At 34.9% G+C, this 18,878-nt stretch overlaps 1 long non-coding RNA gene across 2 annotated transcripts; it reads right to left on the bottom strand.

Moving 5' to 3' along the window:
- Window positions 1–1,276: 1,276 nt before the first annotated feature.
- Window positions 1,277–17,237, bottom strand: LOC124441943. Of its 2 annotated transcripts, XR_006947043.1 has the most exons (3): window positions 17,017–17,053; window positions 16,800–16,956; window positions 1,277–1,402 (listed from the first exon to the last, which is right to left on the bottom strand). It is a non-coding gene; the product is annotated as an uncharacterized LOC124441943 (long non-coding RNA). The 2 variants fall into 2 exon arrangements; XR_006947042.1 differs by having other exon boundaries at window positions 16,800–17,237.
- Window positions 17,238–18,878: the final 1,641 nt, after the last annotated feature.

Raw genomic sequence — 18,878 nt, 5'->3', positions numbered from 1 at the left:
CACGCAACTATTCAAAATGTAAACAGTTATCCAAATTGTTTTGAAAGCTGGTAGCGTCCTGTCAGAAACACGTTCGGCACATTGGTTTGTATCAGCTGTATTGCTGATTTTTCAGTCGCAACAAATTTACAAGCCAGCTAGATTATTCATTCACTGGATAATACATGACCTTTGTTTACATTTTGCAATAAGTAGTTAATGATAAAATAGATGCACAAGAGGAAAGCGGACGAGATTGAGCATGATATCAAAAATTATTCAGACCGAGCTCAATGTTATTGCCGTAGCGGTTTTATTCGAGTTCGTCTCGTTAAAATATGTTGCAAGCATGTTTAAAGCCAGCTTCACTATTTTATCAGTGGTGTCCGCATCCGTTTTTCTTAAAAGCTCTTACATCGTTTTAGAAACTATAGCAGCCATCGTTGTTGTTTGATTTTTTCCAAAACTAGCTTTTATTAATGGCGTCCATTATTGTAGAACTATTATTTGTACATATGACGTCATACCAACAGACATCGAGAATTAATCGCATGTAGCTGACCAATCAAAAGCGATATTGCTTGCATAGTGGATAATAATATAGATTATTATAAATAGATTAGGTGATGGTTATTGATATACAATACACAGAGTGACAACGCTAATCATAACGAAAATAACTGACTATAATGAAAATCAGTACTGCATCAAACAACCTTTCCTATGAAATTTAATACCACCACCCAAGACTGCAACAATCAACTAATATTAAGAAGATATATAATTAAAGAATGTTGCAAATTTGTGGTTCTTACTCTCATGAAGGCCTCACTCAACTTAAGAGAGATTTTATTATTACAAAAAAAATGTAAAGATTATCAAGTGTACGCATTGTAAATTTATGTGCAAAAGTGTTCCAAAATAGGTGGCAGAAGTCTATTTTGGAATACATTAATTTCTTTCCTAAATTAGAAAGCGAGGGAACTCTCTAATTTAGTTAGAATATTGAAAACACTCAATTATGTGCAAATTTTTGTGTTAGTGTGTTTTGATGTGATTTCCCTCAAGATATTTATACTTTTGGCATGATCAAAATCTACAATTGTTCGTCTGCAAACACCGATCGAAGTATCAAAGGAGTAAAATGAATTGGTTACACTTACTTTAAGAAGCATTAATTCACCATGGTAAGGCCAAGGCTAGGTCGTTCTAAAAGAGACACAAGCAACAAAATTGTTAAATCTGGCGAATGATAGCAACACTTACCGCCTTCCTGACTTCCAATTCTTTCATCTTCTCGTCTATTGCATCTGAAAAATACTGAACAACAAGTTAGCGGTACGACAAAACAAACAATCAAACAGCATAACAAACAAACACATACCGCAGTTTCAATTTGCACTCGGTTGCCTTGTAAGAATAGCTGTAAAAACAACAGCCGAATAATGTCGTTACAAACTGTTGAAGTTCATGTATTTCGTAAAACCAGTGTTTGCAGACGAACCGAACTATTAAAATTTTTGTCCTATTACGGACTTTACAATGATTTGCAGAAGACAGCTGTAAACTGCAAACCGATTAGCATGGAAGGCTTACTTCGATTTTAACTTAAAATTGTTGTTAGATATTTCAAATGATTTTATCACAAAATGTTTGTGTTCACTATGTTTCAACTGCTATGAAAACACCGTTATAACATCCCTCAATGTTATATCAGTGTTAGTTATAGCCTTAACAGGTAAAAGAAAGCGACAAAATGTTTGACGCCGATAGCTTGTCTGACTAATACTGTGATCACTTCAAATTGAATTATACCAAATATAATTTAAAGATTTTGCAATACTCTGCCAGCTTATTGCAACTTCTTTTTTCAAGTTGAATAAATCAATTGTAAATTAAGTTTCACTTAAACGTTACATGCAAGATCCGAACAATTGACGTTCACAAGAAGCACCTCCATATTAGCATGTCAACAAGCATGTTAACTGATTTGTGCTTACTTCCATGACATTAATCAATGGTATAGAAGTGCCACTCTGTTATCATGCTGGCAACACATTCCTTTAATCCCAAATTTCCCAATTATTGCTGACATTGAAAGCAGAATATACGAATAGACTTTGAAATATAAAATGAAAGATTATTCCATAGAGCTTGAGGTGTAGTTGTCTGGTCAGTCCAAAAGAATTGGTGGGTTGCAACCATCCCCCTGGTAGTAAGAGAACAATGGAATGCTCGCCATGTTGGATGAAATTTGTATTATAAGTAAGTAAATGCTTTGTAAAATCACCCAACATGGCTGCTATGACGTAGCTTGCAACCCAAGAATTGGTATCGAGGGTGCCTGGGAAGGATGTTTTGCGTCGAATGATAATCCATTTCTCTTCCTTTGTACGAAGACTTTACTGTCTAGAAATATAGAAGAATAGAGATATCATCGTTTTAATGACGAAATATGTCCGTTATTAAAGCATTAACAGATTTTCTTTCTACTTTAATATGGCATTTTAATGAAACATTTTGGTATATATATGTCAAACATCATAGCTTTTGTTTTGTTTATCTGTTTTATTAAGAGTTGTAGTGAAATCACTCACTTTGCTGCCATCTTTCCTCTTTATCTTCGGCGATTCTCAACCGTTCATCATATTGGTTTTCACTTTTTGAATTATTTCGTTTAAAAATGAATTTCTGAACAAATGGTTGTGTTTGAAAGCTTGGACGCCCTGCCATAAGTATGATTTTTATGTCTTTAGGCGCTGCTCATGCAAAGCCAAAGTTACATGAGGACGTGTTGTCCTTTGCCTGACCCGACTTGCCAACACTCATGCATTGAAATACTTAAATTCGCAAATTAAAATAATTTACCAACAAAATGACGATAAAGCACTGAACGAAGACAATACTGAAATGAAGCAAGGAAGTTTAGCTTTAACATAAGCACAAGAATAAGCAAAACTAAGCGCAAACTAAATAATGAACAAAAGAAAATTCTGTTTTTTTGTCTTCACAAGTCTCACGAGAATAAAAAACTTAAGATTCCTCGCTTGTGTTTATTTATTAGTGGAATTAGGGAATTGACGATCCCAATTTTCAACCATACACCATTAGGGATGTTTACACGATCCCGGTTAACCGCGATACAGTGAGGCGTGAAATGATTTCGAGGGATTAATAGGAGGCAAAAACTTCAAAGTTAAAAACTAGAACTGTTTGTTAAATGTTGCAAGTCATTCCTGTTGTAATTCTCAAATTAGGCCAAATTGGTTGTTTTAATTTTAAATGTTTTGCGTAGTTATTAAATCAGAATATTGTAAAATTACTCGAAAAGATTTATCTGATGATAAGTATTGAAACGTTTCCACTCGCCAAAATCATTTAACGCTTGGCTGAATCCCGGCTACCCGGGGTCATGTAATCAGCCCTTAAGCTTTATAATTTTAATACTTTACAAATACTTACTTTCATTCAAACAATTTAAATTCTTCCATTTGACTACAACGTAAACCTTACCAGGACATCTTCATAATCGTAATTTAGGTATATTACCGCCTCGAATTCATGCTCAGACACGACACTAATATCTTTCGAATGATCTATCAATTATCATTATTCACCTTCTTTTGAGATTGACGCAGACTTCTCTTCTCTTTAACCAATGTGAAAATCGTGAAAGAATTTCATCTGAAGCCTTTCTTTTCTTAATACATTGAGCCCGTATTATTTGCTCTAACGTCACTACAAAGAGCTTCCTCAAACTTTTCGTCGACACAGCGAAAATCTTGACTTCTAAAGCTAGGCATCCTCACTCGACAAATGTCAAGCAAAAAAAAGAATGCAGACAAGTTGTTCAAAAATATTTAATCATTATCCACCTACATGATCAGAGAATATGATTGGTTCGAAATGCAATGGAAAACAATACACAACAAAAATGATGAATCTAAAGAGCGAGAGACGTTGTGTCGTTAACCCAATTTGAAAACACGTTCATATAAGTAATGTGCAGCGACTCTCGTGGGAGTGAATAGAACGTTAATTGAATTGGCCAATATTAATCAATATTCATATACAATACTAATAATTGCTATGCAATGCTGATTTTTTTTGAAAATTACATTTTTAAAAGAAGTTAGGACCTGATTATATGAAGGCGAGCTGGCCCGGATAACAAGCTAGAGCGATACAGAATGGTGTAATATTAACAACGGACTATTCGATGTCGAACTTTGACTCTGGGTTCCATCTTGGCCACTGTTCGTATAAAGATAATTCCTTTTTGCTGACTTGGAAACTGAATGAGTTCTTTTTTGGATTCTAGTTGAGCCAGTTTCGAAAAGCCACTGTAACGAGAATGGACTTGTTTCACTTACCATATTACACCTGTCTGGCTCGAGCAATGCAATTTTCGAGTACAGCTAAAATTGCTCAGAGCTCCTTTCATAAAATCATGTTGACATTTCTCTTGTTAAAACGATCCACTGCTTAGTGTGCTCTCAGGAAGAACGTCCAATTACAACTTCTTATCGGATTAGAAGTTACATTGTAAAAAAACTGCGTTTTCATAGAAAAAGCGCAGTCGCTTACGAGTCAAAGTGCCAGTGTAGTACTTTAAAGCTTTTTGTCAAGCACAACATTAAGCGCCAGATTACCATCGTAAACTACAAGCTCTCGCATTTTTCGTTGGAAACTTTTTGCTGGGTCGAAAAAATCCATCAAATTTGAAACGATCATTCGATAATTCAATCTTTTCAAACACTACGACAGAACAGCCCGCAATATCTCTATTCCTGAGTTTAGAGGTACTTTATCACGGAATAACAGATTCTGAGCATTTGTAAAAATTGTGAGTGTGCGGACAGGGATGAATGATGAAACCCTCTAGGAAGATCATCACTAAGTATCTTAAGAGATAAAGTATTCCGTCGGATGTGCATGCGAGACATAATAGCTTTTTGGTCAATGAAAAACTCTTTTGTTGTCCTAGCAAAATCACCATCAACGCATTTTACAGGGCTAAACCACACTTTTATTTCGGGGTGGGGAGGGGGGGTTGTTGCTTGGCCGTGAACATTTTTTATGCGTTTATGCTTGAAGTAGTCTTTTAAGTAGTCCCACGATATTTGTCGGACGTTTCCTTGATGTCAGAGAAAACCAGCACAACCGTGAGATCTGCACTACCCCTCCCCCTCCTATGATTATTTGTGGAAGCTTTAATTGAAGTTAGAATGGGCTATAGTTGCTGTTAAGTTTTGTACAACGGTATGAGTCAGCAGTTGAGAATATGAAAAAACGAATCATACGTTAAATGATACATCCAATCTAGGCTACACCCCTCTAGCAGAGCCAGCGTTATGAGCATAATATTACAACAACCTAACGATAGGTAATGTTATGTTCTGCAAATTTAGAAATCAGCAGCATTTATAATTTATTTTGCCTAACCTTGAATCCGCCACAGCTTTACGTTTTTATAAAACTACTTTCTAAACCCGTGAAAACGAAAGACATCGTTTTGACGACAAACTAAGGAAAAGCGCATGATTGGAAAGGTGGAATCATAAAGGATGCTCCTGTTTGACCAAATACAACACATATGTCGGTAGTTTAATTCTCGTACGTATACAAACTTCAGAGTCATCATATTACGTATCTTTAAATATAACTTCTACGGCAAAACTTAGTAATCATCTCAGGAAACCTGTGTCTAATTACGGCAATAAAGTTTCTTAAAAGTTTTTCTATATTTAGGTAGACGCCAAACGTATATCGGTACATTAATGGCGAAGTTCAGAGACGCCATAACAAATACCCAAGGAACGTAGCGCGTGATTTTTTTGGCAACGTCGCTTAATCTATTCTTCTTCAGAAAAATGAGAACAAGGGAAGCAATCGTTGGAGAAACTAGCACTGTAAAAATAACACAAACTATCGCTACCGTTGACAAAAAACTTTTTTCATTTCTCAGGCGAATCTGTATTGCTCGTTTGTTGATATGACTTGATTCGCTGCTTTTCTCGAGGGCCTTGCGTTGTTTCACGATTGATATATATGTCGCAAAATATAGCATGTTGGTGGTGCAGTACTCAATGAAAAAAAAACCAACTCGAAAAAGTTCAAATTCGATACTCTCTATTAAGAGCTGCAATAACTCAGAAGTGAAAACGAACAGCCACATTCCAGCAAGCCAGTACCTACAGACTTTGTTTGAGACGTGAACTTTGTGCCATAGCGGATAAACGACGGATAAAAATCGTTCAATTGCCAAGCTTAAAAATGACATCAGCGACGCAGCAATAAAGAGTAATACAACTGTATTTAAGATACGACTTATCAACTGACGATCTTTAGGGTTGAAAACACGTCCAAGCACTAGAGTTGTATAAAGAAACAACAGCAACGATCCAATAAAATCCACGACACCGACGTTGATGATGAAGTGACAACGTTTTAGGATCTTGTAAGGATCTTTGGCGTGAGCATAAAGTAACAGGAAGTTATTAAGGATACCAAAAATGTTTATAGGAAATTGAAGGAATGCAGCATAAAAATTCAGTGATTGTTCAACGTGATCACTGTTATTCATCTCTTTAGATAACAAGGATCGTAACATCAGTGATCGTTGATACAGAATGAAGCTTTCGTGAGCTCGGAGAAGTTTTCAATATTTAAATAGCAATAATCTATATAGTTATTAGAAGTGCTATTTATATGTTTCAACAACATATATAAAACATGAATTAATTTATTTCGAAAGTTGCTTTTGCAATATTCATGATTTTTTAATGACAGTTTATTAAAATCGCATATTCTTCTTCTTTAACTTTTGCCAACATGAGTGAGAAGTTATTTTGGCAAAATGCGAGAACTAATTTAATAAAAAAACCTACGTCAATATGTACACTTCATAAAAGACAAAACAATAAACACTCCGTAAGATTTTAATTCAAAAGTTTCGACAAGTACTACATTTCATTATGAGTAATTAACAAGAACCGCGGAAGATTGATCATTGAGGCGGCTGTCCTATATTCATATGGAGACACACGCAATAGTAAACTCAAGCGAGATTAATAAAACGTTTATTAAAAGTCATTATTTGCCCTGAAATTAAACTTTCTTTCTTTTATCTTCCTCGTTAGCAGTTTTCGCCATTACAAAAAAAATCGTCAGAAATTGTGTCGTCTGGATAATGAAACACACTTTCCGACAGTTTTGCCTCCGATTCACATTCGTGCGTGGTTTTTTGTTTCGCATGACTTGTTTGTGTTTTACAAAACTTTTACTGTTTGTTATACGAATTTTTTTACATCTATTTGTAAAATCAAGCGTCCGATGACACATTAAAGAAAGCAATGGACAGTCAAAATTGTTTCCGAACCAATGAAAGGGCGCTGTGTAACTGAAAGTGACGCTTGCCATATATGTGAAAGCATCCTAACAGACTATATTACTATATATAATTTAATTTTCGACGACTAGGGGGTTCGCGGAGAGTTTATTGTTTTCATTTTCATGAAAATGCTTTTTATGACTCGTAAGAAAGTTTTATACGCCCTTTTAAATTAATAAATTTTCAAACTTAATTTAAATTAAAAAAATTTTCAAATTTAAACATAAATTGAAAACACAACTTCAAACAAGGCGCTTCTGTTGACAGTGTTCTTAATGTTCACGAGAAAAGTTAACCATCTCGATAAGAGAGGACGCATGCAAGGAGCAAGAATCAAACCTGAAATCGATGTCTGTGTGTGTACCATTCATTGTCCTATATCGATAAAATGAGATCACAAGTTCAACAATCTTTGTATGATTAAATTTTAATGCCACAAAGAGACATTTTCTAAATCGCCCTAATATTTAGAGGCGAAAACTTGCAACTACGTAAACTTATGCCCGCATTTTGAAATCTCCCTCACACTCACAGGGTGTGACATAAAAATCACGCTTTCTCTGATCAATAGCAAAGTCTTTTCTCCACCGATGGCAAGATTTTCACTAAAATATCTCAAATCAAGCGATCAGTGAAGTGAACATGCCGTCTTCGAATAATTATGAGGTGACTTTGAAGCCACACTGAGTCATTGTGAGTGTACATGAACTTTTGGAATATGGACATTAGGCATGTAAACGAGTGTCAGTATCAGTGCATCGATCAGCCAAAATTTTTACTTGCAACACTAAAACAAGGTGTGGCCAGAGATTTGTCAGGCGGAAAGCGAATTTTCAATATGAACATAATAGTTCAACATAAGACTTCTAAAAAAGCCATCTCAATAATAAAATAAAGTAAAGAAAAATAAAAGGATTTATTTTCCGAGCGTGCTTTGTGTTTATTTCTTCACAGAAGAAATTTCTTATGTTGGGCTATTATGTTCATATTGAAAATTCGCTTTCCGCCTAGCAAATCTCTGGCCACACCTTGTTTTAGTGTTGCAAGTAAAAATTTTTTTTAATTTCATCAAATCATGTTCTTGTTATGGCAGTTTCATGTGTCCTTTCAATTGACCCTGTCCTTGACCTGGGTCTAGCCAAATTCTGACGTCATCAAAGGTAGTGGGAATATATATCTTCTATTGTGGAGTCCCTTGCATGAAGTCACAAAAGTGATGAACAGACTTTTCGAACTACGGACAAGGTCCATTAAAAGGAGCATTTTTGCCGACTTTAAACAGCCATATATGTGCGACGATTTGATTAAACTAAAAAACTTTTTTCACTGATATCTAAATTAAATATTGCAAATAAAAATTTTGCTGAAACGGGCTCTTTAGTCTATTACTGTCTCTCGTAAATGCATTCGTTCAGCTAGTGCACGTTTTTGTTTATAAAAGTAAAACATACCTTTCCTTCGGCCATACAGATATACACAACACTTAATACCAGACTCGAGGAGAATTCTTCGTAACAAAAAACAGGAAAAAATTAGTAAGATTAATATTCTCATCACGTCACAAAATACATGCTTTTCGTAAAAGTTGCTTGTTGTTATGAGGTTTTGAACAAGCTTTCAGGTGATGCTTGTGGTTATGAGGTTTTGAACAAGCTTTCAGGTGATGCTTGTCGTTATGAGGTTTTCAACAAGCTTTTAGGTGATGCTTGTTGTTATGAGGTTTTCAACAAGCTTTCAGGTGATGCTTGTCGTTATGAGGTTTTCAACAAGCTTTTAGGTGATGCTTGTCGTTATGAGGTTTTGAACAAGCTTTCAGGTGATGCTTGTCGTTATGAGGTTCTGGCGAAGTTCAAAGAAGTTACAACTGCTGACCAATGAGCAAAACTGCTTGATGTTATCTGTACTTTCTTCAGATAAACGAGAAAAGCATAGCAAAATAGAGGGAAAAAATGACGGTAACAAAAGCACAAACTATCGCTACCGAAAATTAATGAATGCAATAGAAAAATTCGCTACAAAATGTTTAACAAGGTGAGAGTTATTCATCCTTTAGTAAGCAAGAAGCCTAACAACAGCAATCGTTGATAGAGAATTAACACTTTGTGAGTTCGGAGTACTTGTTAATAATTAAATATCAATTATACATATATGTGTCTAAATAAGGTTAAAGTGGCTTTTAGCAACCGCTAGTTTGAAGAAATTACTGAATGAACAAACATAATTTTGTGATAACACTAAAATCCACATCCAGTGTTTTAAATGTGGGATGTCATATTGTGTGTTGCATGTAGACAAGAAATGAACTAATGCAAGCATGTTCAAAAATCTTAGTGGAAATTGAATTTTTACCTCTGTGTCAGGTTAAACAAGAAAAAAAAACAAATAAATTCACAAATGTGTGAACAACTAATTATAATTTACGTCTTGCTCTTTGAACGTATGCACACGCAACTATTCAAAATGTCACACAGTTATCAAAATTGTTTTGAAGGCTGGTGGCGTCCTGTCAGAAACACGATCGCCATATTCATTTGTAACAGCTGTATTGTTGATTTTTCAATCTCAACAAATCTACAAGGCAGGTAGCTAGCTTTTTCAATTACTGTATAATACACGACGTTTTCTTACGTTTTGCAATAACGAACTAATGATAAAAAATAGATACATAGTGCGTACAAGAGGATAGCCGGGCCAATGTTGAGGAAGAGGTTGATCATTGATATATATGAGATATAACTCTCGCTTGTTCGCAGAGCTGTCAATAAAGTATTAATATTTAATAAGTGTTACTCTTTACGTGAACTCTATAAGAACTAGTCACATGTTGCACTGAGGTAGTTGAAACTAGTTCAAATTATTTTAAAAGTGTAACTATAACGCGTTACTTTCGTATAGACCACTTGCATTAACTTACGTGCCATTTTATTAAATTAAACCATAACGTTTAAGTGGTGGGGTGCCTGCAAGAAGACATAAAACCCATATATGTTAATATGTTCGATAAAAACATTACTGAACAAAAAAATTGAGGGACGTACTTTATTTGTTCAATCAATTCAATGTTTTATGACAGCTACATTTTTCAGTAAGCTGCTTACTTCGTGGTTTACATATATATAATATATTGTTACAAGTAATTATATATTTTTTCCTCTGCAATGCTTCTGTGGAAAATAGCATGTATTATGTCTATAACAATATCGATGGAGTGTACACGTCACGTAACAACTGCAGCTGTGCTAAATTACAATGTGGTAAAAAGTAAAAACTCTAGTTAAATATGACTGGAGTTTCCACAACAAAATCTTAAAGTAATTTCTTAACAAACCTATGTCTAGACACGGCAATAAAGTTTCTTAAAAGTTTTTCTATATTTAGGTAGACGCCAAATGTATATCGGTACATTAATGGCGAAGTTCAAAGACAATACAACTAATGACCATTGATCGAAACTGCTTGATGTTATCTGTACTTTCTTCAGATAAATGAGAAAAGCATAGCAAAATACGGGGAAATAAGCACAGTAAAAGTAACACAAACTATCGCTACCGTTAACAAAAAACTTTTTTCATTTCTCAGGCGAATCTGCATTGCTCGTTTGTTGATACGACTTGACTCGCTACTTTTCTCAAGGGCCTTGCGTTGTTTCACAATTGATATATATGTTGCATAATATAGCATGTTGGTGGTGCAGTACCCCACGAAATAAAGCCCCAGTTGAAGAAATTGAAATTCTATACTATCCTTTAATAGGCGCAGTAACTCAGAAGTGAAAACGAACAGCCACATTCCAGTAAGCCAGTACCTACAGACTTTGTTCGAAACGTGAACATTGTGCCATAGCGGATAGACGACGGATAAAAATCGTTCAATTGCCAAGCTAAAAAATGTCAACATCGACGAAGTTATAAAAAGCGATATGACTCCAGATGAAATGCGACTTAACAACTCAGTGTCTCCTGGGTTGAAAACACGTTCAAGCACAAGAGTTGTATTAAGAAGCAAGAGCAATGATCCAAGAAAATCCACGACACCGATGTTGATAATGAAGTGACAACGTTTTAGGATCTTGTAAGGATCTTTGGCGTGAGCATAAAGTAACAGGAAGTTATTAAAGATACCAACAATGTTTATAGAAAATTGAATGAATACAGGAGGAAAATTCACTACGAAAGGTTTGACATGGTGAGAGTTATTCATCCTTTAGTAAGCAAGAAGCCTAACAACAGCAATCGTTGATAGAGAATTAACAATTTGTGAGTTCGGACTACTTGTTAACAATTAAATATCAATTATACATATATGTGTCTAAATAAGGCTAAAGTGGCTTTTAGCAACCGCTAGTTTGAAGAAATTACTGAATGAACAATCATAATTTTGTGATAACACTAAAATCCACATCCAGTGTTTTAAATGTGGGATGTCATATTGTGTGTTGCATGTAGAAAAGAAATGAACTAATGCAAGCATGTTCAAAAATCTAAGTAGAAATTGGATTTTTACCTCTGTGTCAGGTTAAACAAGAAAAAAAACAAACAAATTGAAAAATGTGTGAACAACTAATTATAATTTACGTCTTGCTCTTTGAACGTATGCACACGCAACTATTCAAAATGTCACACAGTTATCAAAATTGTTTTGATAGCTGGTGGCGTCCTGTCAGAAACACGTTCGCCATATTCAACTGTAACAGCTGTATTGTTGATTTTTCAATCTCAACAAATTTACAAGACAGCTAGTTAGCTTTTTCAACTACTGTATTATACATGACCTTTTCTTACGTTTTGCAATAAAGAATTAATGATAAAAAATAGATACATAGTGCGTACAAGAGGAAGCCGGGCCAATGTTGAGAAAGAGGTTGATCATTGATATATATGAGATATAACTCTCGTTTGTTCGCAGAGCTGTCAATAAAGTATTAATATTAAATAAGAGCTACTCATTACGTGAACTCTATAAGAGACTAGTCACATGTTGCACTGAGGTAATGAGCGAAACTGCTTGATGTTATCTGCAATTTCTTCAGATAAACGAGAAAGGCATAGAAAAATAGGGGGCGGGGGGAATGACGGTAAAAATAGCACAAACTATCGCTACCGTTGACAAAAAACCTTTTTCATTTTTCAGGCGAATCTGCATTGCTCGTTTGTTGATACAAAAATCCACATCCAGTGTTTTAAATGTGGGATGTCATATTGTGTGTTGCATGTAGAAAAGAAATGAACTAATGCAAGCATGTTCAAAAATCTAAGTAGAAATTTGATTTTTACCTCTGTGTCAGGTTAAACAAGAAAAAAAACAAACAAATTGAAAAATATGTGAACAACTAGTTATAATTTACGTCTTGTTCTTTGAACGTATCTACACGCAACTATTCAAAATGTCACACAGTTATCAAAATTGTTTTGAAAGCTGGTGTCGTCCTGTCAGAGAAACGTTTGCCATATTCATTTGTAACAGTTGTATTGTTGATTCTTCAATCTCAACAAATTTACAAGGCAGTTAGCTTTTTCACTTACTGTATAATACATGACGTTCTCTTACGTTTTGCAATAACCAATTAATGATGAAAAGAAGAACACATTGCGTAGAAGAGGATAGCCGGGCCAATGTTGGAAGAGGTTGAGTATAATATCAAGGATTATTCGGACCGAGGTCAATGTTATCTGCTGAAACGAAGCTGAGGAAAAATAGGAGGACTAAAAATTTGAACAATTTACTATAATTGTAAGGCTTTATGATATAGTTTGTGGCAAATTTCATATTTCGTGGTCTATACATAATATACTACTACAACTTATTTTTGTTTCAGTAGTGAATAGCAGCGTAGCTATAACAATAATAACGGAGTTTAGGCATTACGCAACGACTAAATTACATTACTTTGTGGTACAAAGTACTTATTAATTATATTAAATATAATCATGTCTTTAATCATGACTTTAATGACAAACAATAGGTACTCCCTATAGGGCTTTTCAGTAACTATTTACAAAATTAAACACATATACATATTTGTCTTATAAATGTATGAAAAAGGATTATTATTAAAAGGATTTTTAAAGATAAAAGTGACATTTCGAGATGGAACTACAAAAGATCTTTTAAAGCTTTCTTAAAAGAATCAAGGGACTTGGAATCTTTCACATCTTTGTCTAAAATGTTCCACAATTTGACTGCCCTATATGAAAGTGTGCGTTGGCCCGTTGATGTTTTGAACCTCGGAATTTGAAATAGGTCTCCATTACGGGTGGCCCGATCGTGAGGACTCTTATGGAACTTTTTGCAGAGATATTCGTGGGCAAGGTTTTTTACGCACTTGTATGTCAAGACTAAGTTCCGATTGTCTAGACACTGTTGAACAGGCTTCCAGTTTAATTGGCGCAAGAGTGGCGAAACATGGTCATATTTCCTGGTGCCAGAAATGATTTTACAGGCAAAGTTCTGCAACAGTTGAAGTTTTGTTATATTTTTGTTGGTGGTATTCGACCACACGGTCGAGCAATAAAACATTTTGCTGAAAACTATGGCAGACATGATTCTAAGGAGTGTGGTTTGGTCAAAACTTTGTCTTACACGGTTTATTTGCATTAACTTGGACAGACATGAAGACGCTAGCTTGGACAGATATGAAGACGCTATATAATAACTATACTATCGAAGTATAATACGAATAGGAAGGCGTAACATTAATTGACTTTGTAATGGGAACGAGTTATAATTTTCTACTGAAACATATACTGGATAAGTACTAAGTAGTACCTATTTTAAGCATTTTTTGTGGTATTCAACTTGTCTACTCTAGTGAATCACTTTGAATTTCATGCATGTATGTATAAGCATCGTATGCAATTGAAGAGAATTGTCTTAGTGGGAGAGAGTGCTGTTGCTAAAAACACACTTCTATGCAATACACATCATTCTACGTATCGTCAAATGTAACTAGAATTTCCACATCAAAATCATGAAGTAATTTCCTAGGTGAACCTATGTGTAGTTCCAGCAACAAAGTTTCTTAAAAGCTTTCCTGTATTTAGGCAGACGCCAAACGTACATCGGTACATTGATAGCAAAATTCAAAGACCCCATAACAATCACCTAAGGACCGTAGCTCACTATTATAATGTCAATGCCAATAAACGTTTGCTTTGCTTTCTCCAGAGAAATGAGAACATACAAGGCAAAAACTGGGGAGAAAAGAACGGTAAATTAACACAAACTATCGCTACCGTTGACAAAAAACATTTTTCATTTTTCAGGCGAAACTGTATTGCTCTTTGGTTGGTGTGACTTGATTCCCTGCTTTTCTTAGCGGCCTTACGTTGTTTCACTATTGATATATAAGCAGCAAGATAGAGCATGTTGGTGGTGAAGAGCCCTATGAAATAAAGCCCAACTCGAGCAATCCGAAACTCAATGTCCTCTTTCACATACTACACAGATTCAAAAGTGAAAACGAACAGCCACATTCCAGCAAGCCGGTACCTACACACCTTGTTCGAGAACTTTGTGCCATAGCGGATGGACGACGGATAAAAATCGTTCATTTGCCAAGCTGAAAAACGACAACAATGACGCAGTTAGAGAGAGCGATACAACTTCATTTGAAATTAGACTCAACAATTTATTGTCTGCTGGGTTGAAAACACGTCCAAGTACAAGAGTTATATAAAGAAACAACAGCAACGATCCAAGAAAATCTACGACACCGATGTTGACGATAAAGTGACAACGGTTCAGAATCTTGTAAGGATCTTTGACGTGAGCATAAAGTAAAAGGAAGTTATTAAAGATACCAACACTGTTTATAGAAAATTGAATGAATGCAGCGGAATAATTCAGTGGGACAGGTTTAACATGGTGAGAGTTATTCATCCTTTAGCAAGCAAGGATCCTAACATCAACAATCGTTGATAGGGAATTGGCACTTCCTGAGTTCGAAGTACTTGTTAATAATACGTCATTAATATTTATATGCGTCTAAAAAGGGTAAACAGCTTCAAATCGCTAGTTTGAGTAGATTACAGAATAAACAACCATAATTTTGTGATAGCACTAAAATCCAGTGTTTTAGATGTGAAATGTCATCTTGTGTGCTGCATGTAGAAGAGAAAGGAACAAATGCAAGCATGTTTAAATGATCTAAGTCGAAATTGGATTTTTACTTCTGTTTCACAGTGTCAGGATAAACAAGAAAAAACTAATTAACTACTAAATGTGTCAATAACTAATTTTAATTTACGTCTTGCTTTTTGAACGTGTGATACGTATCTACACGCAACTATTCAAAATGTAAACAGTTATCCAAATTGTTTTGAAAGCTGGTAGCGTCCTGTCAGAAACACGTTCGGCAAATTCGTTTGTATCAGCTGTATTGTTGATTTTTCAGTCGCAACAAATTTACAAGCCAGCTAGTTTATTCATTCACTGGATGATACATGACCTTTGTTTACGTTTTGCAATAAGTAGTTAATGATAAAAATAGATACTAGTGCGCACAAGAGGATAGCGGACGAGATTGAGCATGATATCAAAAATTATTCAGACCGAACTCAATGTTATTGCCGTAACGGTTTTATTCAAGTTCGTCTCATTTAAATATGTTGTAAACATGTTTAAAGCCAGCTTCACTACTTTATCAGTGTTGTCCGCATCCGTTTTGCTTAAAAGCTCTTACATCGTTTTTAGAAACTATGGCAGCCATCGTTGTTGTTTGATTTTTTCCAAAACTAGCTTTTATTAATGGCGTCCATAAGTGTAGAACTATTATCTGTACATATGACGTCATACCAACAGACATCGAGAATTATTCGCATGTAGTTGACCAATCAAAATTGACATTGCTTGCATAGTGGATAATAATATAGATTATTATAAATAGATTAGGTGATTGTTATTGATATACAATACACAGAGTGACAACGCTAATAACGAAAATAACTGACTATAATGAAAATCAGTACTGCATCAAACAACCTTTCCTATGAAATTTAATACCACCACCCAAGACTGCAACAATCAACCAATATTAAGAAGATATATAATTAAAGAATGTTGCAAATTTGTGGTTCTTATTCTCATGAAGGCCTCACTCAACTTAAGAAAGATTTTATTATTACAAAAAAAAATGTAAAGATTATCAAGTGTACGCATTGTAAATTTATGTGCAAAAGTGTTCCAAAATAGGTGGCAGAAGTTTATTTCGGAATACATTAATTTCTTTCCTAAATTAGAAAGCGAGGGAACTCTCTAATTTAGTTAGAATATTGAAAACACTCATTTATGTGCAAATTTTTGTGTTATTGTGTTTTGATGTGATTTCCCTCAAGATATTTATACTTTTGGCATGATCAAAATCTACAATTGTTCGTCTGCAAACACCGATCGACGTATCAAAGGAGTAAAATGAATTGGTTACACTTACCTTAAGAAACGTTAATTCACCATGGTAAGGCCAAGGCTAGGTCGTTCTAAAAGAGACACAAGCAACAAAATTGTTAAATCTGGCGAATGATAGCAACACTTACAGCCTTCCTGACTTCCAATTCTTTCATCTTCTCGTCTATTGCATCTGAAAAATACTGAACAACAAGTTATCGGTACGACAAAACAAACAATCAAACAACATAACAAACACATACCGCAGTTTTAATTTGCACTCGGTTGCCTTGTAAGAATAGCTGTAAGAACAACAGTCGAATAATGTCGTTACAAACTGTTCAAGTTCATGTATTTCGTAAAACCAGTGTTTGCAGACGAACCTAACTGTTAAAATTTCTGTCCTATTACGGACTTTACAATATTTGCAAAAGATAGCTGTAAACTGCAAACCGATTAGCATGGAAGGCTTACTTCGATGTTAACTTAAAATTGTTGTTAGATATTTCAAATGACTTTATCACAAAATGTTTGTGTTCACTATGTTTCAACTGCTATGAAAACACCGTTATAACATCCCTCAATGTTATAACAGTGTCAGTAATAGCCTTAACAGGTAAAAGAAAGCGACAAAATGTTTGACGCCGAAAGCATGTTTGACTAATACTGTGATTACTTCAAATTAAAAAATACCAAATATAATTTAAAGATTTTGCAATACTCTGCCAGCTTATTGCAACTTCTTTTGGCAAGTTGAATATATCAATGGTGAATTAAGTTTCACTTAAACGGTACATGCAAGATCCAAACAATTGAACGTTCACAAGAAGCACCTCCATAGTAGCATGTCAACAAGCATGTTAACTGATTTGTGCTTACTTCCATGACATTACTTAATGGTATAGAAGTGCCACTCTGTTAACATGCTGACGACACATTCCTTTGATCCCAAATTTCCCAATTGCTGCTGACACTGAAGCAGAATATACAAACAGACTTTGAAATATAAAATGAAAGATTATTACATAGAGCCTGAGGTGTAGTTATCTGGTCAGTCCAATAGAATTGGTGGTTTGCAACCACCTCCCTGAGAGTAAGAGAACAATGAAATGCCCCCCATGTTGGATGAAATTTGTATTGTAAGTAAGTAAATGCTTTGTAAAATCACCCAACATGGCGGCTATGACGTAGCTTGCAACCTAAGAATTGGTATCGAGGGTGCCTGAGGAAGGATGTTTTGCGTTGAATGATAATCCATTTCTCTTCCTTTTGACGAAGACATTATTGTCTAGAAATATAGAATAATAGAGATATCATCGTTCTAATGACGAAATATGTCCGTTATTAAAGCATCAACAGATATTCTTTCTAGTTTAATATGGCATTTTGATGAAAGATTTTGGTATATATATGTCAAACATAATAGCTTTTGTTTTGTTTATCTGTTTTATTAAAAGAGTTATAGTGAAATCACTCACTTCGCTGCCATCTTTCCTCTTTATCTTTGGCGATTCTCAACCGTTCATCAAAATGGTGTTCACTTTTTGAATTATTTCGTTTAGAAATGAATTTCTGAACTGATGGTTGTGTTTGAAAGCTTGGACGCCCTACCAAAAGTATGATTTTGATGTCTTTAGGGCGGTGCTCATGCAAAGCCAAGGTTACATGAGGACGTGTTGTCGTTTGCCCGACCCGACTTGCCAACTCTCCCGCATTGAAATACTTAAGTTCGCAAATTAAAATAATTTACCAGAAAAATGACGATAAAGCACTAAACGAAGACAATACTGAAATGAAGCATGGAAGTTTAGCTTTAACATAAGCACAAGCAAAACTAAGCAAAACTGAGCGCAAATTAAAATGATGAACAAAACAAAATTCTGTTTTTTTGTCTTTACAAGTCACACGAAAATAAAGAACTTAAGATTCCTCGCTCGTGTTTATTTATCAGTAGAATTAAGGCATTGACGATCCCAGTTTTCAACCATACACCATTAGGGGATGTTTGCATGTTCCCGGTTAACCGCGATACAGTGAGGCGTGAAATGATTTCGGGGGATTAATAGGAGGCAAAAACTTCAAGGTTAAAAACTAGAACTGTTTGTTAAATGCCGCAAGTCATTCC

Source organism: Xenia sp. Carnegie-2017, unplaced genomic scaffold (assembly GCF_021976095.1).
Source record: "Xenia sp. Carnegie-2017 unplaced genomic scaffold, XeniaSp_v1 HiC_scaffold_20, whole genome shotgun sequence".
Taxonomy (NCBI): Eukaryota; Metazoa; Cnidaria; class Anthozoa; order Malacalcyonacea; family Xeniidae; genus Xenia; species Xenia sp. Carnegie-2017.
This window is presented reverse-complemented; position numbering and strand designations above follow the sequence as displayed.